Genomic DNA, 26359 nt, shown 5'->3' on the forward strand with positions numbered 1-26359 from the left:
ATTTGGTCATTCTGCAGTAATGTTTTTTGCACAAGGATCTTAACAGAGCCATGAAGAACTTGAGTATCTTTTTGACTTTCTGTTTTTGATTAGATTTCTTCAAGGACATGTTCTTCCAAACCTGTCCAGCTCAGAGAATTTACATGGAGTGCTGTAATCTTGAGGACAGTAAATACCCGTGGTAGCTGGCGTTAGTCACAGGATGGTGCATTTTAAGGGATGAAACATTTTGTGTCTCTAGTTAGCTTCACAAAGGTGGCTTAGATCAGTGTTCCTTAAACTTTATTGTAGGCGTCTTCCTCCTTCTCCTACTGCAGGGCCAGAGTCCCTGAGGGAGTCCAGCTGTGTTTAAGTCTGGCAGGTGCCACCTGTCTCTGCCATGCCCCCCAAGAAACAGGCTCAGGCTGGGGGCAGCAAAAAGGCGGAGCAGAAAAAGGAGAAGATTATCGAAGACAAAACTTCTGATCTAAAGAATAAGAAAGGAGCAAAGCAACAGAAGTTTATCAAGGCTGTCACTCATCAAGTTAAATTTGGTCAACAAAATCCACTTTAGGTAGCATAAAGTGAAGCTGAAAAGAAGTTGAAAGATGACAAGAAGAAGGAATTGCAAGAGCTAAATGAGTTGTTCAAACCTGTAGTTGCCGCTCAAAAAATAAGTAAAGGTGCAGATCCCAAATCCATGGTATGTGCATTCTTCAAGTAAGGACAGTGTACTAAAGGAGATAAGTGTAAGTTCTCTCATGACTTGACTCTGGAGACAAAATGTGAAAGGCGAAGTGTTTACATTGATGCAAGAGATCAAGAGCTTGATAAAGATACTATGGATAATTGGGATGAGAAAAAACTGGAAGAAGTAGTAAACAAGCAGCACGGTGAGGTGGAAAAGAAAAAAACAAAAACTCAAATAGTGTGCAAGCATTTCCTTGAAGCTATTGAAAACAACAAATATGGCTGGTTTGGGGTATGCCCTAGAGGGGGTAATATTTGCATGTATCATCATGCACTTTCTCCTGAGTTTGTCTTTAAAAAAGATAAAAAGAAGAAAAAGAAGATGAAATTTCATTAGAAGATCTAATTGAAAGAGAGCATTCTGCCGTAGGTCCAAATGTTAACAAAGTTACATTAGAATCTTTTCTTGCATGGAAGAAGAGAAAAAGACAAGAAAAGATTGATAAACTTGAGCAAGATATAGAAACAAGGAAAGCAGACTTCAAAGCAGGGAAAGCATTAGTGATTAGTGGTTGTGAGGTGTTTGAATTTCGTTCTGAACTGGTTGACGATGAGGAGGAGGAAGCTGATGATACCTTTTATACCCAGGGAACAGGTGGTGATGAGGTTGATGATTCAGTAAGCATAAATGACATAGATTTAAGCCTGTACATCCCAAGAGATGTAGATGAGACAGGTATTACTGTAGCCAGTCTTGAAAGATTCAGCACATATACTTCAGAAAAGGATGAAAACAAATTAAGTGAAGCTTCCGGAGGTAGGGCTGAAAATGGTGAAAGAAGTGATTTGGAAGAGGACAACGAAAGGGAGGGACAGGAAAATGGAGCCATTGATTCTGTTCCTGTTGACGGAAGTCTTCTTACTGGGGAAGATTTGGATGAACTAGAAGAAGAATTAAACACACTTGATTTAGAAGAATGACACCAAACAAGTCAATGAAAAAATTAAGCCAGCTCAGCATGAGTTGAAATTGACTACATTAATTTTTTTCCACCTAGAATTCAACAGGATGTTTGTTTCCCATGCTGATTCTGGAGGGCTTACTCTCCTCCAAAAAAAGGAATATTCTCCCTACATCTTGTCTTCTGACTTTGGCTACATCTCATAGTAAGTTCAGAGTAGTTCATGATAAATTAAAAATATAATGGTCATTGCAGAAAATGATTGATTATTTTAACTGTCCACTCAAGTAGGAAGTGTAACTGCTTTTCCAGCTTTTGATTTTCATTGGGTATGTGTTATTAGAAGGACAACATAAATTTAAATTACCCTTCATTTAATGCAGTTTTTAATGAGTGATTTTCTTTCCTTTGTATTTATATGTTCAAAAGGCTGCCTAAGATATGAGCCTGTACTTCATAAAGGAAACTGTGTATGCAGATTCAGTATTGTATATCTTTGGACAATTAGATGGACATTTAAAATGAAACTTCATTAGTCTGCCAGGATCAGCTGCAATGCCCTGTGTTAAACTGTTTTAAACTATTCCTTTTCTTTTTTGCCAATAAAGTTGTAAATAAAGACCTTGATACATTGAAATCCAAAAAAATAAAAATAAAACTTTATTGTATATGCAAATTACCTGGGAATCTTAAAAAAATGCATATCAAGAGTAGGTGGATCTCCAGTAGGGCTCTAGATTCTGCATTTCTAATCAACACCCAGGTGATATTGACACTGTTGATGCAATAAACACCCTTTGCATAACAAGGGTCTAGATTAAACTTTTTTATTGTCATTAACCTGTTTCCTACCTGAATTAAACTTCAATTTGATTTCTTAAAGGGCAATGAGGAGAAAACTTACACACTTTTTCTTTCATAGTTTAAAACCATCTGGTAACATTTTTACTCAATAATATTAATTATGAATTTCAAGTTTGTGTACAATAGCATTTTCAAAGAAATAAGAGAGTTAGTTTTTAGGAACGATCTAAAGACAGGTGTAGATTTTATTCTCTAATGAGGTTCAAATTTAGGACTGTAATGAGCCTCGCTGAAAAAGTGAAGCTAAATGGCAGATTTGTTTTGATAGAGACCGAGAATTTTAAGTGCGTGCTGGCTTTACATGTCTTTGAAACTCTGTGCTATAAAAACACAGAAGCCAGGAAATGAACCCAGCCAAGTGATTCCACTCTCTAAAGATGTCAGAATCAGTTCTCTGCGATGTCCAAATATTCCTCCTTCAGAAGTGAAGGAGGAAAGGCCTCAATCATCTGTAGCTGAGTAAACCAAGAGCACTTTTTCTTATGTAAATCAGTCACAGTTCCTTAAAGAAAAGCATCCTTCCTCCTGAAGACAGCTGAAACATACATCTCTTATTCTAGTTCAGGCTTTATTTTCTCTGAAATTGGAGAGGAGGACTATTGAAATTTTGTCTTTATTCTTTTAAGAAAAATGAGCTAGCTTAGAGAACAGAAGAATTGGGGTATGCGTGTGGAAGAGAGACACTCAATGCTAGTGTCCCAAGTACCTCAAGTTTCTCGTTTTGACTCAGAATTATAAAACAACAATTTCTTTGACCCAATTGCCCCGGTTGGGGCTGGTCCGAGTCCCCTCATTGGTCACTGGGAGATCAGGTTCTGCATGTCTGCTCACCAAGCATTCTCCTAGCTATTAGTAACTGTCTTCACTTGGAATTCTCTTTTATGACTCAGTGCAACTCTTATGTTTGGGCTGGGCAACCTTCAAGTTCTTACTTAATCCAACCTGATGCAATCTGAGTGGAAACAGACTGTGCTCCCCTTTTTCTTAAGAAAAAAATTGGTAATATCACTGTGGCTGGAACAGTTAGGGAAACTTTGAGAAGAAAATAAGAAAATCATGGCTTAACTGGGGATTTTAATGTGACAAAGTGTGGGAGTTCTTACGGTCATACGAGTGCACTGACACGGAAGTATTTGCCTTTGAAATTGGGTAAACTGAGCTTAAAATTTGCATGGGGGCAAATTAGCATGTGGTATCTCAAGATCTCATAATTCTCCTTTCAGAGAACATCTGCTTTCTAAAGGAAAGCTGGCAGACCATGCTGCAGGTAAAAGTCGAGATCATTTGTGACAAAATCAACTTCAGTAGTTAATGTAACACTCTAAAGCAGGGGTTCTTAACTAGGTGTTGTACCCAGAAGCTTCAGTGATTACATAGAGCACTTGTACAGTTTACTGGGAGAGGGTATATTAGTTTTCATCAGATTGTCAAATGATTCTGTGATTCTCCCAGAAAAGGTGAAGAACCATATCACTTGTGTCTCTCAAAATTTAAAACATTTGTGACTTTGAGCTAAACATTCCATCTTCAGGAATCTATCTGACATAAATAATCATCCTAATGAACAATTTCTGAATTGTTTGTAATAGTCAAAGAATAGAAAAAACCTTACATATCCATCAATAGAAAATAGTTTAAAATATTATAGCACATTTATATTATGGAATACTATACTGCCGTTAAAAATAATGAGGCTTATATTGAAAACTGTCTCAGATGTCTTGTTAAGAGTCTTCTGTTCATCAGATGATCAATTAAGCATCCATGATGTGCTAGACACTTTGGTACCAGGGATAAAAATAAGGAAATACTGACCCTTCTCTAGTTTCATTTTACTTAAGGTCTAGATGAGATCAATATGTATTTATGATATGTGGATAAAGATATAAGTGCTAGTGTTTGCTTGCATATGTGTATTTTCATATACATATCAAAAGTTTGGAACAATATAAATCAAGAAACAAGATTTTAACACCAGGGATTTGAAAAGGAGGAAGAGATGTTCAATTTTTCTTCTATTTTGTTTGAATTTATTTTAAAATGTCTATTACTTTGGTAACACTTAAATATTTTTAACCATTTACTTAAAACTCTGGGGGAAAGCATTGCTTTTAAGCTGAGTGTATAACTGGTTACCATAGTCTTCATAGTAACAAAAAAATTTGTAGGCTTAATTTTTTTTAAAAATTTTTTGATACTAACAGCCAGTTTGACAATCTTTTTGTATTTAAGACAATTTTTAAAACTGTCCACTGCGTCTCTATTCTACTCCCGTGTAATAGTGATTACACATGAAACCCTCTTCTTATCCCTTTTCTTTGGATCTATTGCAGACATATCAAATAGTTTCCCAATCCACAGTGTTATTTGGCATACAAAATACTGACACCAACCCTGGAAGAATTAACAGTTATTTGGGTTAAGTTAAAAAGTGTTTTGTTCAGTATCTAACCACCAACCACATGCTCTTGGAGATCTTTTCGGCTATGTGTTTGATTCTCCAAGTACATTTTTTAAGTCTCTAAAACTCAGGGCTCAACATTTGAGTATGATTTATACCATGTTTTACCAAGTCTTTGTGGGAACGTCTACAAAAGATATTGTGCCTATTTCAATGACTGTACAATGACTGATCTTGTCATTCATCAATTCTCCCATGAAAAGAGTACATATGTATTGGTTGAGCTGCACTGGAGGACCATGACAGGAGTCCAGCTGGTGTAGAGGAGTCCATAAATGGTATTTGAGCACTACCTAAAGCATCGTAAAGAAGCATATGAAAAAATGACTCATATGTTAACCTCAGAGATAAAGAGCCCTAATGTTCATCACTATCAGTTCGCTCCTCCTGAGGACACCAGGAGTGTTACACATTCCAGCCACCTTGCAGTTTGGTGGGGCCACACACTAGTTCTGGCCAAAGGACTGGGAATAAACTAATTTACATTAATCCAAAGCTAACATGCTTAATTGATAGAGAAAACCCTTCCAGCATACCTTTTCCCTTCCATGGTGATTTCAAAAGCCACCACAGCTGGAGTATGCAGCTGCAAGGTGAAGCTGCATCATGGTAACATCTTTGTCAGCCTGGATCCCTGAGTGGCTTCATGGACACTAGCTGCCCTTGGAAAGTGGCCAGGACCATGACATGAGCAATAGGCCTATGTTATGTTAACAACCGAGGCTTAAGGGTGTTGCTTCCTGCTGCATAATCCAACCTGTTTTGACAAACACAGCCATACTTATGTCCAATGAAATTTCAGTTTCTTTTAATTTGGTTTTGTTTAAAAGATTAATTTTTAAGAGTCTGATATGTACCAGGCACTGGTTTGGGTACCAGAAGTACAAAGATGAAAACTCTCTAAACTGAAGGAGCACTTGCATTAGAACCACCTGGAGTGCTGCGAAAAATAAAAAATTCCTAGAACTGAATTCAGACTTATTGGAAGAGAATGTCTAGACATGAGGACCTAGAACAAGCTAGTCAAATAAGTCTTGCGCATCTTTATGTTTGGGACTGATCTAATGGTAGATAAGGACACACAGGTTATTTTGATTTATTCCTGTAGATATAAAAGTAGGCTGTTGTGCGTGACTTGTGAGAACTATGACACCCCCGGTGGAGTTCTGCTTAGCAGACTGGACCATAATGGCACAGCTCAGCCTTGTGTTTTGGGCAGGACTATTTCAATGACTATACAAAGACAAATTTGCTTGAAACAAAATTCAGATCTCCATTTCCAAAATGAATGGAAGAATTGAAGAGATTTTCACTGTCATGGAACTTTTGCTAATTTAAACTAAAAAAAAAAAAAGAAAAAAAAAGAAAAGAAAGAAAAACCACTGATTTTTAAGTGACTGAATTTACATTCTTAATTTATTTATAAGTGTATACATTTTAAACACCAATAATAGGGTTGTGATGCAGTGGCTGGGATGGTAATAAATATTTTTAAAGGAGCTTCATAACTCAGGATTCGGGTATAGAAACAGAAACCACTGATTTTTTATTTATTTATTTTTGGCTGGGTTGGGTCTTCGTTGCTGCACGTGGGCTTTCTCTAGTTGGGGCGAGCGGGGGCTACACTTTGTTGTGGTGCGCGGGCTTCTCATCGCAGTGGCTTCTCTTGTTGCGGAGCATGGGCCCTAGGCGCGTGGGCTTCAGTAGTTGTGGGTCACAGGCTCTAGAGCACAAGCTCAATAGTTGTGGCGCACGGGCTTAGTTGCTCCACAGCATATGGGATCCTCCCAGACCAGGGCTCAAACCCGTGTCCCCTGCATTGTCAGGTGGATGCTTAACCACTGTGCCACCAGGGAAGTCCCGGGAAACAACTAATTTTTAAACACTCATTGGTTAAAAGAAATTGAAATAGAAGGAAGTCTTACTCTTCTAGCAGGAACATTTCTGCTCTGTCCATGCTAGGAAGATGTTCTTGTCCACATTCTCAGTATGATTATATGAGCTTTCAACACATCCGTGCCTTTGTTCTAGTACTGATCCAAATCAAATGCACTTTGCAGATCAATAAATAATTATCATATACAGAATTTATATGTACCATTCCCATCACTTAGCTGTCTGCATTCTGTTAACTGCGTTTGGGCAGAATTTAGAATTTGAATGAACGTAATTGCAAATAGCTTGTCATGATCCATAAAGGGTTTTATGAAATGGGAATGCAGGAAAGCTCTCTTTTTACCATCCTGACGACAGCAGAAACTGGGATTATCTGGAAAGTAAACAAAAATTTAGCTCAACAGTCTCAATTTCCAGACCCACTATATATTGATTTCCTGTCAAGAAGATGTACAGCTCTTGGAACATGTTGTCTGTATTCTTATTTATTTATATATTTATTTACTCATTCATTCATTTTGCAGTGGGGTAGCTATGGCTGCCAAATAAAATAAGCTTCTGGAGTAGTAGAATATATCAATGCCTTTAAAATGTGCACCTAATATAGGAAAACACTCCTTTAGGAGGAAGGAAAAAATCATTATGGGGGGTAGATGATTCCTGTCTACTATGAACTTTGCATGGGGGTGAATATGCATATCTATAACTCACTAAAAAAAATTAAATTTTTGGAATTAGGATTACACAGTACATGAGACACTTTGTAGGTACAGGGCAGTGGAAATATACCAAGAAATATACACTGCTACCTAAATCCCATTTAATCTCATTTTCTTATACCATTTTTTTTCTCCAGGTTAAAGTGAAATAAGGAGGTGGTCACAGCTTCAACTTCCTACAGACAGCTAAAAAAGCACAATAATAGCAAGACAATAATTTAAGTCAAAAGCTCTAAATATTGGAGATTTGTGGTGGATATCAACATAGTAAAGGCTCTGAGAAGTCCTGTGGGAATGACCCACATTTTCTAAATGTATTCAACTATTTTTTATACCTCCTATTAACTTCCCACAGAATACATGGAAAATAAGGCCTGATTAGCTCCCCAGTCTCATCTGTTGCCATTCTACACCTTAAAATATGGGTCACAGACTCACATCTCTCAATCTCCAGTTTTTACACATGCTGTTCTTTTTACCTTATTTCTTTTTTAATTTTCTTTAATTTTTTGTTTGTTCCCCCTTCTCATTATTGCTGTTCCAGCTTTAATGAGCTAAACGTTACCTGTAGTCTAGGTCATAGCTTAGCGGTCATTTTGCCTGGGAAGTTTTTCCTAACACCCCAATTGCAGACACCATGCTGTTTCTCCACCTAATCCAGTACTTCTTCATAGCTACAAACACCTTTAGTTATAATTATATTTTTAATGATCTTGCTTCCCTGTTGGATGATAAGCTCCACAGACCTGCATGCTCTGTTGTCTTATTCAATATTTTAGCTTCAGCATCTTGTATGGTTATTGGCACATCTTAAATACTAAATAGATACTTATTAAAGTGAAATGAATATCTTGAACCACTGGTTTAGAGAAATGTTCTTGAGGCTTTTAGACTAAGATACCCACAGATTCTCAGTAATTTATTGTGCTTTTGACCTGAGAGAATTACATTAGGCTATATAAATTGCTTCATTTTTTTTGAATTTTACTTTATTTTTAATTTTTGTTTTATCTTTTTACTTTTTTTACTTTTATTTTATTTACTTTTCTTTTCTTTTCTTTTCTTTTATATCTGTGCCTATCTTGAGGTCATAGTATAGTTTACCAGCTAAAGCCAGAGGTTTCTAGACTTTGGGAATTGCAACACCTTGCTCTACTTGGTGTGATTTCATAATATGCTCATTTCTCCCTAAAAAAAAAAAATGCCACATAATATTTATTTCACATTTACATTTAGATAAATTTATATGGACATGTTTATGCACTATAGCTGCCCTCAAACTACTGCGATGTCCAATGGAATGCTTCCAAGCATCAAGTAGACTTGAGGCTGGCTCCTGATTCTTACTCTGGCTCTAATATCCAGGGAAAGTAGGTTTTGACTCTGAAGACATAGCCAGCAAGAAGCGTAACTAGATAACTGATGTTTCTTAAATGTTTTAATGGCACTGCTCTGGAGTGAGACTATAACTAATGTCCTGACCAGTCTTTGTTCTTGAAATAATTTTATAACTCTGGCATCTTTTTTTTTTTTTTTTTTTTTGCGGTACGCGGGCCTCTCACTGTTGTGGCCTCTCCCGTTGCGGAGCACAGGCTCTGGACGCGCAGGCTCAGCAGCCATGGCTCACGGGCCCAGCCGCTCCGCGGTATGTGGGATCTTCCTGGACCGGAGCACGAACCCGTGTCCCCTGCATCGGCAGGCGGACTCTCAACCACTGCGCCACCAGGGAAGTCCCCACTCTGGCATCTTTGAACAGGCTGTCACAGTGCTTCAGTTTCTCTGGACAATGTTTGATACTGAACCTCTGTGATGGTTAATTTTATGTGTCACCTTGACCAGGCTAAGAGATACCCAGATAGCTGGTGAGACGTTGTTTCTGGGTATGACTGCAAGGGAGTTTCCAGAAAAGATTAGCATTTGGATTGGTAGATAGAGGGCCTGGATAGAACAAAAAAGTGGAGGAAGGGCAAATTTGGTCTCTATCAAATTTGGGATATCCATCTTCTCCTGTCCTCAGACATTGGCTCTCCTGGTTCTTGAGTCTTCAGATTCAGACTAGGACTTAGCCCATTGGACCCCTGGTTCTCAACCCTTTGGCCTTGGACTAGAACCATACCTCTGTTTACCTTGGGCCTCCAGCTTGCAGATGCAGATCATGGGACTTTTTAGCCTCCCTGAGTGAGCCTACCCCTCATATTAAGTCTTTTTCTATCTATCTGTCTATCTGTCTATCTATCTATCTGTCTATCTCCTATTGGTTCTGTTTCTCTGTAGAACTCTAATACACCCTCCTCATAGATAAACTTTTTTATTCGGTCATTAAGTATTTTGACGGATTGTGGTGCTAGGTATTGCACCTATAGAGTAAACGTTGATGATTTCTGAGAAATATGGATATAGATATTGTGAAAAAAGAAACGCTATAGCTATAAGTGAAAATGACATAGATGAGAAGAGAGATTACATTTGGCAGCAGGAGTTGTTACACTGAATTATAAAACAATACTGATCATTTAGTAAAGAACAAAGCAGAGCATGTACTCGAGAGTCAGTAGAAACCTTCCATCTTTGGAACTGTCTCCTTAATGCTTTCCAGTGATTATATCTACATGTTTGCCTCTGCATAATGAGCGGCATTTTCTGGAATATTTTTATATGATTTAGAAAAAGATATGGCATTTTCTGTGAGATATCTGGAGACCCAGTCTCATAATTGGATGTGAAAATCAATAAACATAAGGGAAAAATAAACAAAAACAACAACAAAACAGGATTTAGAACAATTATATCATAAAATTTAGAAAAAAATGAATAAAATAATTGAAAATAAAATGCATTAAATTATTCAGAGTGGTTATCTATGATAGGTCATTTCTTCTTACTGCTATTATAAATTTTCAAAATTATTTATAGTGGCAAGGACTTAAAATTTAACGAAGTTTATTTTAGTCATTTTCAATTGTACAATTAAACTGCATTAATTCATAATTGTACAAAATGTACAGTGCTTTTTTTAAAAAAACATTAAGATGAGTTGTTTAGACTAAATATGAGTGCTGTATGCATAATGTGAGAACTTACCTCTGCACTATCGCTGGAACACGTACTTTTACATGAAAGAGTATTAAGAGTCTACAGAGCCCAGCATAAATGTCCTGAGAGCATTCTGTAACTGCTTACCCATCCCCACCCACCCTGGCCCTATCCCCACCCTCCCCTACCACATACATACCCTGTCTGTGCTCTGTTGTATCATAAAAACCTCTCTCCCTCAGTTATCCTCTCTAGCATCTCCATAGCCATACCCATAAAACTACTTTCCTCATCTTTTGAACCTCTCTTCTCGGCATATAATTTTCACCCATTATAATAAAGCACACGGCTGTTGGTAGCAGTACAGGTATACACATGTATGTCATACTCTCTCACTATGAAACATTTAGACTAAATAATGGATATGATTGACCTGGTTTATTCCCAATATTCATATTTTATTTATTATTATAATTAGTTTGATGCATATCAGAAAGAGGGAGTGCCATGTGCATTTTCTATGGGTAGGTTTCTGTTCTTATTTTTTTCCCTTTCAACTACCCATTAATAAGTTTTAGTAAATAATAAGAGGGGGGCTGGGTGAAAGGCAGACTCTGTACCATCCATACAACTCTTCTGTAAACCTAAAATTATTCCAAAATAAAATGTTTTTACAAATAAGAGGAGGAGAAGGAAAACCCGAATATGAGGAAGGAAAGAGCAAGGGAGAAGGTGAAAAAATGCGAAGTTTGTGGTTTTAGGGACCAAGAGACAGAAGCCCTTCATACATTAACAGTACAATCATGCCTGCATTTGTGTTTGGCTGACGATTTGTGGCAATCAGTTTTAGTATTGAGGTATGTTAATAAGGGCTTAGGCACCTCCAAATCAATTAAATTCGGTTTATTAATGCATAATTCAACATTGTTGCGTAGAGCAGAATGCTTAGAAGTATTTTAAAATTCTATCTTCTGATGTGGCCTGAAATATTTCAAGGAAACACCCACTGTCAAGTGAGTGAAAATGAATAATTATGGGAGCCCTAAAACCCCACAGTTGAGCAGACAAGACAGCTGCTATTATTAAGCACTCCAAATTGAAAGTATGGATTCTATCATTATAAGAACAAAGACAGTGCTGTGATAATTATGGAAACGCTATAGCTTCCATTTTTGCTAATGTTTTTAGTGGAACATTTAAAGCCACAAAAGGTTAAGATAGCTCAATTTCTGTATCTTGTTACTCACTTAGATGAATGCAATTTTTTTTTACCAATTGTAGTCATAACAGAGCTTGCAATCCCTGAAACATCATGATAAGAAAGCGCCAATTTGAGCAAGAAATTAAATGATAATAAACATAGTGTAGACTCAGTGGGGGTGGTATTGTTTAATGTCAGTGGTGATTGAAAGTACCTTTTAGATGACTGAAGCTTTGTTGGCCTCGTCTGCTTATATTAATTTCTCCTTTTCAAAGGCCATTATCTTAAATTGCATGTTGTATAACTTGTGCCACCTCCCTCCATCCCGCAGCACCACTCCTAAAGCAACCTGAGGAAGCGTATTGTAGGAAAGAAATCTTCCCTTGTCTTAGCATCCAAGGAGATTACAATCTTGAGACTGTAACAGGAACGTATTAAACTTTGTACAATTTCCTTTTGTCACGTGAATTGAATCCCGTTGTGCTATTTTCTATACTCTTTTCAATCTTTGTCGCAAAAAGGATCTCCGAAAGTGTTAGCATTGCTTAAGCAACCCTGGCCTGGTTTTAAACCAGTCAGGATCTTACAGTTTTATTGGCTCTGAATTTCTTTCCCTGAGAAAACAAAGCAAGAAGACTGGGACAAACCTACCCAACAGATGACAGAACACGGAAAAGGTCTTTGTCCTTTGGCTCAGGCAGGTTTAACAAGGACAATCAATAATCTTCATGTTGATCATATACAAAAAAATTGAAAGGGAAAGGGAAATGTCGCAACATAAATCCAATCTGGTGACAGTGACTGCACTTCTCTGCAAGAGGGAGACTGAAACACTACAAAGGTCTTGGCTCCAGGTTTTCAGTTTCTAATCACAGGCTCTTCCTCAAGTGTCAGACTTTCCACATTTTCATTAACTACCACTCTTACCTCTGAGGTTAAGATGGAGTCACTCAAAGGTTGATGGCATCTACAGACTTTGATATTGCCTTGAAATGACCAACACCAACAAAGAAAACAAAATCACTCTTATTAAGAAGGAGAGGGCTTCCCTGGTGGTGCAGTGGTTGGGAGTCCGCCTGCCAATGCAGGGGACACGGGTTCGTGCCCCGGTCCGGGAAGATCCCACATGCCGTGGAGTGGCTGGGCCCGTGAGCCATGGCCGCTGAGCCTGCGCGTCCAGATCCTATGCTCCGCAACGGGAGAGGCCACAACAGTGAGAGGCCCGCGTACCGCAAAAAAAAAAAAAAAAAAAAAAAAGAGAGAATTGCTCCTCGGAACTTGATTTTGTTTTGATCTCTAGAGTGTCTTTGATGTCAGGCAAAGCTGCTGCATACAATGCACAGTCTTTGGAATTTTGGTTGCCTGCAAATTAAACTCATTTTGTTCAAGTTTAAAAGTAAAATATTTTTTGCTGCTTATTTTTATATCCACTTCAGATAATTCCATAGCACCAATAAATAATTTCTCCAAATAAAATCCATAACATTCACACCATTAAAGTACGAAGTGATAAAGAACTACATGCTTTAACTTAGCTGAAACTTAAAATTGTTCATCTTTTATTATGAACTGGTGAACTAAGTGAACTGGTCTATAAGATCTCTGCCTTGTTTCAGAATAATTAATTTGGAGGCACATGTTTTTCAAGTAGTACATGTTTTCCAAGTAGCTACATGGAACACAGGATTAGAGATAAGGAAACCAAGGTTATAGGTGATAAAATCTTGGGTGGGTGAGCTATTTTCACCACATGATATCAGAGATCAGCATTACCCAATGGACCATAGATTTACTCTGTGTCCCTTTCTTAGGAACAACTCAGAAATAATCCCATTAGACTTTAGTCCTATCAAAAATCACTAGAGGAACCACTGAATCTTTCTGAAAAAAGATTTACCAACAGACCACTTGTCAGATCCACTTTACTCTGTTTTACACTTACATGCCATGTTGATCCAAATCTGAAATAGACACAGGTTATACAATCATATGGTACTCCAACCAGAGTGGTCACAAAATGACCTAAACGGTATTCCATTCAGATCTTATCCCTTTTTCTCTCAGGATTTTACCTAAAAATAATAATTGGTGGAACTGAAGAGCCAACCAATAATATCAATAATATTTAATGAGTGTTTGTCCTGTGTTAGGCACCATCTGAACTCTTTACAGGTGAATCTCCTTAGAGTTCTAGGTCATTTATAAGGGAGATCCTATTATTGCATTTTACCAAAAAAATGAAGCTCAAACTAGATACATAATTTACACATGTTATCACAGCTAAGAGACAGGCAATCTAGGGCTAAAATTATTCTTAATCAGTAATTTTTCTGCCTTTCTCTGCTACCCTTGTTCTTTATATTGGGCTATCTTATTAATTGACTAATGGAAAGAATTGTCCAGGGCCTTCTAAAACTTTAGTTGACTTTGACTAAATTTTCATTTTAAAAATTATATGTGTGTGTGTATATATATATATATATATATATATATATATATATATATATACACATCCAGATTGTTCATAATTTTTTTTTCCAGGATGCAAATTTATTTGGCATTTGGATAAAACGGTTCTCACAGCATCTTAAGAAGAGAATTAGTGCCAACCCAACCAAAATAAACCCAAACTAAAAACCCTTAGTGAAAGGAAAACATAAACAGGCCTTGAGACAATGGCGTATAGACACCCACCCCCACCAAGCAGTTCAGCAGCTCTCACAGCAGCACAAGACTCTCAGCCAGGGCTGGTCGGGGTTCGTCTGACCATGGAGCACAACCAGATCTCACGATGGTGGGCCTGGGTGGAAGGCCGACCCCACCTCTGCCCTTGCTCCCCCATCTCCTCCCCCAGTGGAGCTTAGCCCCTGGGGCACCAGCTCCTGGGGACACTGCAGGCAGCAGGCAGGGCCGGGAGCAGTGCCGCATGTGGGCAGAGCAACCCCGGACAGAGCCCTGGCCTGTCGAGAATCAGGGCCCCCTCTGTGGTCCCCACGGCCTGCTTCAGGCCACCCCCTCAGTGCCTCCCACACGCCCAACTGGCCCAGCAGTCCTTCGGTCCCCAAGGAAGTCCCCAGTCCCACACATCTAGTGCCAGCTGCCCTGCCCTGTACACATGGGTCCGTGTCCTGGGCCAGAGACATAGGGGCTGGGAGGCACCCTGAGCTGTTGGGGTCAGGCCCCTGTGGGGATCCACGGGGGAGCCCACTCCAAAGCAGGAGTGCTCAGGACCCTCACCTGGCACCAACGAGGCCTGCGACCGCTGCTCTGTGCCCAGAACAAGCAACAATACTTTTAGGAACTGTTAAGGCAACATGATTGAAGTCAGATGCTGTAACTTTTCTGAAGGTTGGGTCTTTTTGTTTACTCCAGGCATCAAAATATCCCCTGTGCTGCCACACAAAAAAATAAATAGATAGCTATAAATATAGGTGGAGATACTGATATAAACACAGACATTAGGACAACCATCTAAATGAGAAGATGGGAAACTGCTTTTTTGTAATCATAACCAAATAAGAGTCTGAAAGCTGTCCGAATGCACATCTCTCAAACTTACAGTTAAAACTGCTCATTATACTCCATTATTTCAGGTTATAATGCAAAGCAACTGCTTGGACACCTGGAACAAGGCTGCTTTAAGTAATCTTCAGATCCTAGAATCTGTCAGGATTATTTTTCTCTGTGTGTTGACTCCCCTAGTGCTCTTACCATCAAGATTACCTGGAAACAAGACTAGACCAATGCATGGAAGCTCTCAGTGTAAACCAATTAAACCTGTTTAATAATAGTTCTTGGGCTTCCCTGGTGGCGCAGTGGTTGAGAGTCCGCCTGCCGATGCAGGAGACACGGGTTCGTGCCCCGGTCCGGGAAGATCCTACGTGCCACAGAGCGGCTGGGTCCGTGAGCCATGGCCGCTGGGCCTGTGCGTCCGGAGCCTGTGCTCCGCAACGGGAGAGGCCACGACAGTGAGAGGCCCGCGTAACGCAATAATAATAATAATAATAATAGTTCTTGCCCTTTAAAAACCTACATAACTTGTAGTGGTACGTCAAGACTTGCATAATCTCTCAAAGTCTTGCAACAAAGTTTAAGCATTTCCTAAAAAAACAATAATTACATTACATTGTGTCTGTGCCTGAAACCAGTGTAAATTTTTCAGATAAAAAATTACAAATGAACAACTCTTTAGATAAAACTGTCTCTGCATTTTGGAGTGCTGGGAATTAAGTTTTGTTTTTTGTTTTTTTTGCGTTACGCGGGCCCCTCACTGTTGTGGCCTCTCCCGTTGCGGAGCACAGGCTCCGGACGCGCAGGCTCAGCAGCCATGGCTCACGGGCCCAGCCGCTCCGCGGCATGTGGGATCCTCCCAGACCGGGGCACGAACCCGTGTCCCCTGCATCGGCAGGCGGACTCTCAACCACTGCGCCACCAGAGAAGCCCGGGAATTAAGATTTTAAAAGATAGCAACATGATGTCAGTAAGCAATATACACAATAAATATTGATAAGTAGTATTGTTTGATTGGGGACTAACTGTTGTCATTGGAATTATGGTTTAATTTCCTTTTAGAAATGGAAATGGTAATGGTTAGTAATGAGGTAGCACTGTTACTAGGGGGAGTTTTAAAATTTTACGGAGGACGTTTTTTGGTTATATCAATGATGAATGTGCTAAGGCATTTAGGGAGTGGAAACAATGAATGCTAAGTATCCCACAAATGCACAGAGTTGTCTTATTCAAATTTTAAATATATTCCCAGACAGTCAAGTACAGACATCAGATGGAATCATTTATGTTCTACTCTAGTTATGCATATTATTTTAATATAATTATACTTTCTGTTTATTTCTTAAAATTGTTAAAGCTAGGATATTACATTGACTTTTAAAATTACATTATTGGTAGATTTGTCATCTATTAATTTCATTTCAGAAAAGTAAAAATATTTGTTATAAAAAGATTTTTTTATCTGATAGACTGAGATTTACAGGATAAGCAATAAAGAAAGCATTAATTAGGGTAGAAAAGCATAAGACCGAATCTTGGAAACTTCTAAACTAGAAAATGTCCAAAGAAATGTTATGATGGCAACTTATGAGGGATAAAAGTTGTTGATATCATGTTATAGCGCCCAGGCTTGGTTTAATAGCTTGACCTTCTCAGCTCTCTTAGTGACCCACAGAGGCAAATGTTGATATCAGTGATATTTTCAATAGTTTCTAGGAGTACATTTTCAAACTGTTCAGAGAAAAGATTTATTTCAATATTTGTCCGTGCCAACTTTTTGTTGTGTGTTAGTGGTGGTGGTGGCTTCATGTTCACTTTAACCCCTCTTGAGAATTACTCATAACATTTCCAAATGGAACTCTCCAAAGTTAGAGCAACATCTAAGAAATCAATCCAGAAGTCCTTGTATTAACAGCTCAAACTTTGAGGTATTTACATTCCTTTGTATTTTAGCCCATCTGGACTATATGACTGAAGTCTTGCCAGAAAATGTGACCTTTTGAATAAGCTTCAAATACTCAGTGGGCCTGTTGGAACAAGTGCTCATGGGCATCAAAGAACACTCTTTTTAGGCAACGATCAGGATGAAGCCATATGTAACCATCCCTTGTGGGATTCTGTCCATCCTCTAAATAATTCAATTACCTGAGTAATCATAAAGCTTAAAATATGCTTACCTTTGTGTCTCTTTTGCTTATTAAACAAACATTCACATCTAGCGATATATTACAGAATTATCTTCAAAGAACATCATTTCTTTTTTTCTCTGAAGCCAAAAAATTATTAATGCAGATAAGACATAACTCAAGAGAAAGCATCTCATTAATTAAAATCCTAAATTGAACAACATAATAGGATTGTTTCTAAATAGTAGCTTAATAGTAATTTTTATACAAACAGAAATATACATGAACATATGAAGTATCCAATAACTTGTTGCTTGAGTGAATGAGTGCAGTAATTAATCAATGAATATATCTATGGAGTATTTGTAAGTACTAGTTAAAACTCCATTTTGGAGATATGAGTTAAGCTAAAACATAAAGAACATTCCAAATATTTTTATTATAGAAAGATCATGAAAAGATCCTAGTTAATCATATTAATGTAAATAATTATAAAATTTAAATATACTTGGTGCTTTCTATGTGTCCCTGGTACTATTATTGAGATTTCATATCCATATTAAATCAGTTCATCCTCACAACAACTCTATGATGTACATCATTTTACAAACTAAGAATCTTATTAAGTGATTTGCCCTGGGATACGGATAACTTTGGAATTCATTAAAATAAAGAGTCTATTAACTGAACTAATGAGTAAAAAGATCAGGTGTATTGATGAAAATTCACAATTATAGACTTGTGATAGTTAAGACTTTTGCATTAAGTACTGGAAACATAAATTAAGCAAAAAAAAGAAGAAAAGGCAGTGAGGCTCCTTGACTTTTTTCTAGATCCCGAGGGTGATGTCCAGACATGTTGGAAGGACCAGAATCTGTCAGGAGTATAGCAGAATTTTTTTCTGTTCCTCATATTTGCCTCTCTGCTTAACTGCGGCATTTTTCTTTCTCTCTCTGATATCCAGTACACATGACCATCCATGGCTTTCAAACTAATGTGTTTAATTTCCAGCCACAAGGGAAAATTAAAATTCAGTTCAGATTTCAGATTCCTGGAGGAGGACCTTTAACTGTCCAGAGTGAGTCAAATGATAATTCCTGTTCCAATCAACAGTGTGTAGCTATGTAATTCTGTCCACCTTCTATCCTGAGCCATTCATTTACTACATGGTGCGAGCCATGCAGAACCAAGATGGTTGCTGGGAGCTATGCCTGTGACCATGTAGAGTGATAGCTTCCCCAATTTCAGATAAATACCTTAATAGGCATCTATTTAAAGAGTGAGGCATTCAGATGTCAAATATTCAAGAGAGAGTCTTGCTAGTTGCTCTAGACAGGTCTCCTAGGCTGGTCTATAGTGTTGTGGCATCATGCAGGTGTATCTGGGTCAGATTGTCAGGTTTTCTGAACAGAAACTACACTCGATCAACTTATCTATATATAGTATTTCAGATCCTAGGGAATTAACGTTAAACTAACTCATAGGAGACAGCTTTAAAAAAATTTTAGCCCCAGTTTAATACAGTGAAAAATAGGCCTGAGTCAAGAATCATGACTGATCCTGGATGTAAGACCTCTCAGGAGACTAAGTTACAGATTAGCTGCTTGTTAAAAACTGGCACAATCACATCAGATAATCATTGGCAGGTGAATTGTCCTTTCTCTAAGGAAAGAACACTTCTATCTAAGTAAGTAGGGCACACCTCTAGGATAAGGGAGCAGTTTCCACTAGTTAGTATAAGATAAACACTAAAATTTCTTGTGTTTCTCCCTTTTGTATGCAGTCTGCCTTCTCAGAATAGCAGTTGCTTTAGTTATATTCCAGACCTAAGGATGCCATTGTGATCCTATTGGAGTATTTCCTAGTCTTGTTCAATAAAATATTTGTGAATATCTCTCAACGTATATAGTTTTTCAGGGGGATCTTCTTTATTCTGATTTTTACCAGTTTTACATCAGAAAGTGACCTTTTATGTGTGTGTATGTGTGTGTGCGTGTGACATGAAATACAGCTTGATTACTATCATGAACATTCTGTAAACAAAGAACCTAAATAAGAAGTGTAGTTAAGAGTCAGGAAGTGGATGGGATCAGAACCAAAGTGCAAATATAAAAATAAGTGAAAATGGCCAAGGATGTGTGCCACAAATACTACTAGTGTAAGAGCAGCCATCTAATGTGCAAACTAGTGTGTCTGGAGATGTCAGGCTGGATCAAAATACAAGATCAAGATATACCTAGGTGAATACAGCATAGTGTGGGAAGGCCAAGAACCAATGGATTGGAATTATGGGGAAGCATTCATATACAACCTACCAAAATAGTTGCATTTGGTTGTACAAGTGGTATACTGCTGGGGGGCACTTCACATGTTAGTCGTAATATATTTGTATAATTATTACAAATTTATGGCAGATAATAAGAACATATCTTGAAGAAGGAGTGCCTTTTTAAAATTCACATGAAGCTTTTATATAGGCTAAAGTGGTACCAGCTATCGTATTTGTACAGATAGAATGCAAATGAGACTAAAGGTTATAAAGGAAACCTAGTTATCTTAACTTCAGATCAATGCTAACTATACTTTTCAAGAGTGGACAACACATTACGTGCTAGTCATGAAATCAGACATTTCATCTCTGTCCACCATCAATGCAGACCACCACGTTATCCACCTAGCTGTAGTAACCAGCACTCGGTAGCTTATGATTTTGGTTAAGTAGATTCTGAACCTGTGATCACAATAGCTGAACTTTCTATTCTCATAGTTTAAAAATGTTCCTGTTTCAGAATTTTATTCAAATTTCTAAAGAAATCCTTCACATTTCTTTCAGCCTCTCCCTTTCCTTGAGGTACACTGTGAGTTTTTAGAATTTTGAATTTTCTTAAAATATGTGATTTGTGTGGTAGAGAGACACCAAAGAGAGAAAGAGATCACGAGAGCAAGCTTTAGTAATGGGGCTCGAGATGTTGAGCAACGGAGGCACAGGATGCTTCCATTAGCAGTGCTTTGACAGCATCGTTCCTATCACCCCTACTGTGGGATTGACTAACCAATGGTTTATTTTATAATTCGAAAGTCAGACTAAGGGTGAAAGAAAACTCCTTCTGTCTTGCCAATAATTCCACGCTTGGAGATGCACATATTCCCACGGGAGGCATGCAGCAGGTGTGAGAGCGTGAAGCTATTGCTGTTGGCTGTTGATTACTCTCTGTGTAATTTGAAAAGGTTTCTATTCCCACAGCTTTATGTCATATATCAACAGTAATACATTCATAATCATTAATCCAGCCTACTGGAGGTTTGGCCACTGTGACAGATGTCTGCTCAATTTCATATTGCGGGTTCTCACTTATTTCCCCCTCCCCCTGGAAAATCTTTTATATAAAAATCTAACATTAATGTATCTGATATGGTGCTTCCATCCAATAGTGACATTAGTTATCAACCTATAACTTCAAATGAATAGTTAATTAATGATAAGCCAAACACACCAGTACCAATTTAGCACACTTTATCTGCACTACAGTTTATGGCAAAGATTACTAGATAATAAACAAACTCTGAGGTATACTTTTGTTTTTAATAATTGGAATAATCCACTCTTTTGGTTATACACTTAAAAGCTCTATTTTGTCTTAGAGTCTTAAAGACTTTGTCTTACTTTTTTGTGTGTCTTAGACTTGTGTCTTAGAGATATTCCATCATTGGATGAGAAATGTGGAGTAATCCTCAAACATCTCCACCAGGTTCAACAGTAATCCCAAGGCAGAAAATGTTGCCTGTACCACCCAAATTGACAACTCTTTGCAAGGGAAATTCCATGCATACTGAACACACTCTGTACTTTTATCTGTTATCTGGCGGACTTCTGGTAAATGTATAAGAAAGGAACAACTCTATTTCCCTCTATTGTTTAGTTTCTTAAGAAACTCTTGAGTTTAAGGCATACATATATTTACTTTAAATATTCCTAACAGTAATTGGGCTTAAAGAAATACCTTCAGGGTTCTGATGTTACTTCTATCATTGTAATCCTTTAGCTTTGAATAAAATTGTTGTTGCTATTGTTTTTAAGATTTGCCACTTGATTTGAGTTGTTTTATCCAGTGGGTGCCTCTGTTTTCATTTTCCTTGTATTTTTAATACATTGTACTAATTCCTTCTTTTAAATAATTTTCAGAATCTTAGAAGCAGGCATGGGTGATAATAATGAGTAATATACAAGAGCAGGAGGGAGGGAAGAAGAGAGAGAGAGAGAGAGAAAGCGAGAGAGAGAGAGAGAGAGAGAGAGAGAGAGAGAGAGAGAGAGAGAAAGCAGTAGCTCTCCACAGAAAGCAAGTAGGTCCTGTGCATACAAAGTTTTTTTTGGTCTTTTTAGTGTATCATCAGATCACCCAGGAAGCACAGGTTAAAGCTTTAAAAAAAAATCTGTCTCCTTCAGTTGTATTTGAATGCTTTTAGAAGAGCTTACAACAGTTCTTCTCCATTTGCATGTTTTCTAATTGCTCTGACAGTAAGTGGGAGGCAAGCTGGAAAGAACTGTGAAAAATACATGCTTGGTATGGATGAATCTGAGATTTCCATAAGGAATTCCATTTTCTAGCATCTGAGATCAATTTCTTATAATGACATTTAATAAACACCTTTTAACGTACCTCTTGTAAACCCTAAAGCTGCCTATTCTACAAAGTATATCTTCCATTGACTCTCATTTATCCTTTACCCCATTAAGGAGTGTATTTAGTTGTATTAGTTAATTTATTGAATGATGCTAAGAAATATACCTAAATGCATGCATTTTTATATGCATCAAAGGTCCTGGGTCTAATTGGAGAACCAGTGACACTTTTCAATTAGAAGAATAGAAATATCTGGAGGATAGAGAGGACACAGAAAAGCATTTTCCATCAGTAGAGCAAAGGTCATTTGCCCAGTGGTTAAGGCCATGGACTCTGGCAATAAGACTACCTGGTTGCACATACCAGCTCTTTTGTTTAAATCCCATGTGACCTTGGGTGATATACTTAATACTTCTATACCTTGGTTTCCTCATCTGTAAAATGGGTATAATAATAGTACCTAGTATTACTGCAAGGGTTTAGTGCACAGTTCTTGAACAGTAAGTACTGAGGAGCATTAGCTACTATATAGGATAAGTATACAGAGCATTTTAAAAAGTCAGACTTAATCTATTAGGGGCTTGGATTAACTCCACTTTCTCAAAGCTGGTGGGAGGGGTTTTCATTTGAAACAATGCTCCAACAATAAAACCATGGGAAAAATGGAACACAGCCAGAGCTCCATCACTGAAAGCTCCATCACTTTCCATTACTGAAGGGCTTCAGTGAAGCCTTTGTCATGGATAATGAAGAGATCCATGACCAGGGAACCCTTCTAATTGGAAGATTTGATGGTTTTCCCCCAGTTTTTGAGACTGCTGAAGGGGGAAGTCAGAGGACTCCTAGAATAAATTGGCATATGGGGGAATTATTTGATAGCAAATCTTAAAGAAAAACTCCAGTTGTTATGTTCTTTTTTTCCACTGAGAATCCTAGCCAAACAGAAAGCATTGGCTCTGTGACAGCAGGCTTACAAATCTATCTAGTACGATTTTGAGATCTACAATATTTGTTAAAATCCAACCATTTTGCCCCCCAGTGATGGGAGGGGTGGTCAAATTCTGTCCATTGCCTGAAAGAAATCAATCGTGATCCTCTACATGACCACGCAGGGTCTTTCAGGCCACAGAGTCTCCATCTTTAGTTGTATGCCTGGAGCCCCCAGATCTCCTACACTTTTTTCTTTTCTGTTTTTTTCCTCCAGTGTCCAGATTCCATCCTGTTTCAATACTTTGTGATCAAACTTCCATCCTAAAAAGAGTATATTGCCTCCTTATACTCTTCAGAAGGGATCAGCTGCAAAATAAACAAAACCTCATTGCTAATATTAAGTGCCCCTTCTAGCAATATCCTAATGCTTGCCTCTCTCCATTGCAACAGTGAGGGCATAAGGAGCATAGGCTAGACAGAAACACATCTCACCACAATTTGACACAGACACAGAAGGAGAGCGTCTCTAAGATCATGTTCAATTCCACAATTCTTTACTTTCATCTCTACAAAAAAATGCAGCCTTGTTTCTGCTAAAGGCAGGAACCTCTATAATCAGACACAATTTGCCCAGCAATCAGTTGGTAATAAAGGATCAGTGTTCCAGTCAATTTTAAGGAGACTTTTGGATGATCTAAGAGTCTAGATTATAAAAGAGTTGTGGTAACGAGAAGAGCAGAGAGGGGGAAAGGACAAGAATTAATAAAAGGAAAGGGAAACTGAAATAAAATCTATGCCCTGAATAAGCATAGCCTATTCAAAGTGCAGAGAACTGAGGTTGCTTTTTTTTTTTTTTTTTTTTTTTGCGGTACGCAGGCCTCTCACTGTTGTGGCCTCTCCCGTTGCGGAGCACAGGCTCCGGACGCGCAGGCTCAGCGGCCATGGCTCACGGGCCCAGCCGCTCCGCGGCATGTGGGATCTTTCCAGACCGGGGCACGAACCCGTGTCCCCTGCATCGGCAGAAGGGCTCTCAACCACTGCGCCACCAGGGAAGCCCTAACCTTGCTATTTTTTAAGGTAATTTCTATGTTTCACATGACTTAGTTATACTATTTGACACTATTCCTTTTTCTCTAAATTGTATTGCAGTGATATTTTTAAAGAGGGAAGAAAAACTTTATTTTTTCCATTTAGATTAAATAATTCAGTGTAATGCCTCAAAAAGTGAAATCTAATCTCACATGACCTCTAAGGTCTTTTTGATCTCTACTCTTCCAAGATGCTAGGAGTCTATGAAATGCTAAACACGCAACCCAAATCTACCATGACCAAGTCGATTTCAGATTTCCATTGTTACCAGGCTTGTGGGCTAGATGGATATGAGCTTCGTAGAGTGGTTTATAATTTATCTGGTTGTCTTTCTATGCTTAATCCATCTGTGGGAGTGACAGCTTGACATAATCACTAGCTTCAAATAAGTAATTCCATTTACTATCAGTTTTTAATTTTATTTCCTCATTCCTTTATTGATGCAGTAAAATGCTGGTTAATCTGCAGAGCCCAGGCCAGCCCAATGTTGTCAGTATTAATTTCACACTACTGCATCTTCGTGTTTGGTCCTATACAGTAATTAAAGGAAATCATTATAAAGTTGAAATTAAGCTGGATGTATAATCCTTGGTTTAGTTTGCATGAGACCAATAGATGATTCATAGCAATCTTTATTATTTTCTTCACATAGCCAAGGTTTTCCTTCTCTAGTAAAATATTTAGTCACATGTACTTCTTTGTTAAAGTCTCTTTTATTCTATAATGTGCAACCTCCCCCGCAAAAAAACCTATCCTTTAGGAAGATGGGAGTTATCTTTTAACTCTGGTAAAATTTAAATTTGCTAAGAGCAGTGGTTCTCAAAGTGTGGTACCCAGAGGAGCAGCATTTTAATGACATGGACTCTTAGGTGCTATAAAAAATTACCATAGACTGGATGGCTCATAAATAACAGAAATTTATTTCTCACAGTTCTGGTGACTGGAAGACCAAGATCAGGGTATCAGCATGGTCAGGTGAGGGTCTTCCTCCACGTAGAGACTAACAACCTCTCTTCTCCTTGTATCCTCAACATGGTAGAAAGAGGGTGAGAGAGCTCTCAAGGGTCTCTTTCATAAAGACACTAATCTCATTCATGAGGGTGCACCCTCATGAACTAATTACCTCCCAAAGGTCCCACATCGTAATATCATCACATTAGGGGTTAGAATTTCAACATATGAATTTTAGGGGGACACAAACATTCAGTCCATAGCACAGGCAGTCTTGCTAAAATACAGATTCTACCAAATCAGAAATTCTGGGGGATGGGGCCCAGCAACATGTGTCTTAATAAGCCTTCTAAGTAATTCTAATGTATGCCAAAGTTCGAGAACCACTGATTTAGTTTTTAAAGCATTTCACACACTACATCTACTTTGCTCCTCATGACAGCCTGCACAGTGGCTTCACTAACCCCATTTTATAAATGAAGAAACGGAGCCTCAGAAAATCTCAAGGATTTGCTTAAATTCACAGAACTGATAAATTGTAGAGCCAGGATTTAAATCTGAAATTTCACAATGCTCTTTCCACCTCATTCATGGATTTCAAATAGATCTCAAAGGAAATATGCAGATGCCCAATGTATAAATTAGGTAAAAATCAATTATTGATTATTTTGTATTTATTTTTATATGAAAATTATTTTATATTTATTCTTATATGGGAGTATAACTTCCATAAAACCACAATTATTTACTCCACCCCCTACTCCCTCATGTACACACACACATCGCCTTTTCTCACCAGCCGTCCATTAGTGAATTATTCAAATCATAATACACAGACTCCACTTTAAATTCTGTCCAGACTGGGACCTTCAATGTCATGCTGAAGAATTTAAGCTTTGCCTACAAATCAGTGACTCTGCTCTTCTGGGCCACGGATGGATACTTTGTTATGGAAGGTGGGCTGGAACTTTGCAAGAGATCCACCAATCTAGAAGCACAGCAAGCAGTGAGTTTAAATCGAATGAATAATAATATCTCATTCAAATAAGTAATACAAATCTTCAAATATCTGTAACTAATAAAATACCTATATATCTAACAGAACACTAAATTCCAAGTAATTTTATGTCATCATGGATTTTCTCAAATGACAGATACCAAAAGTTCAACTGCTAGAACATAGGCATTTCCAGAATTTATGGATGTTAAGAAGGAAATTCAGACTCAAAGTTTGATAAGTCTTGCCATTTATCCAACTTCTTTGTTCTCTATTCACCATACCTCCTGTTCTCATTCAAATTCAGGGCTTAATTTGCCTTGATGATC

The 26359-nt window shown here is 38.0% G+C and overlaps 1 pseudogene across 1 annotated transcript; it reads left to right on the forward strand.

The window, feature by feature from the left end:
- Window positions 1–379: 379 nt before the first annotated feature.
- On the forward strand, window positions 380–1650 carry LOC309968866 (zinc finger CCCH domain-containing protein 15-like; annotated as a pseudogene). The gene has a single exon. The product of its transcript is annotated as a zinc finger CCCH domain-containing protein 15-like (transcript).
- Window positions 1651–26359: the final 24709 nt, after the last annotated feature.

The sequence above is a fragment of the Leucopleurus acutus genome, assembly GCF_964270905.1.
Source record: "Leucopleurus acutus genome assembly, chromosome: 11".
Classification (NCBI taxonomy): domain Eukaryota; kingdom Metazoa; phylum Chordata; class Mammalia; order Artiodactyla; family Delphinidae; genus Leucopleurus; species Leucopleurus acutus.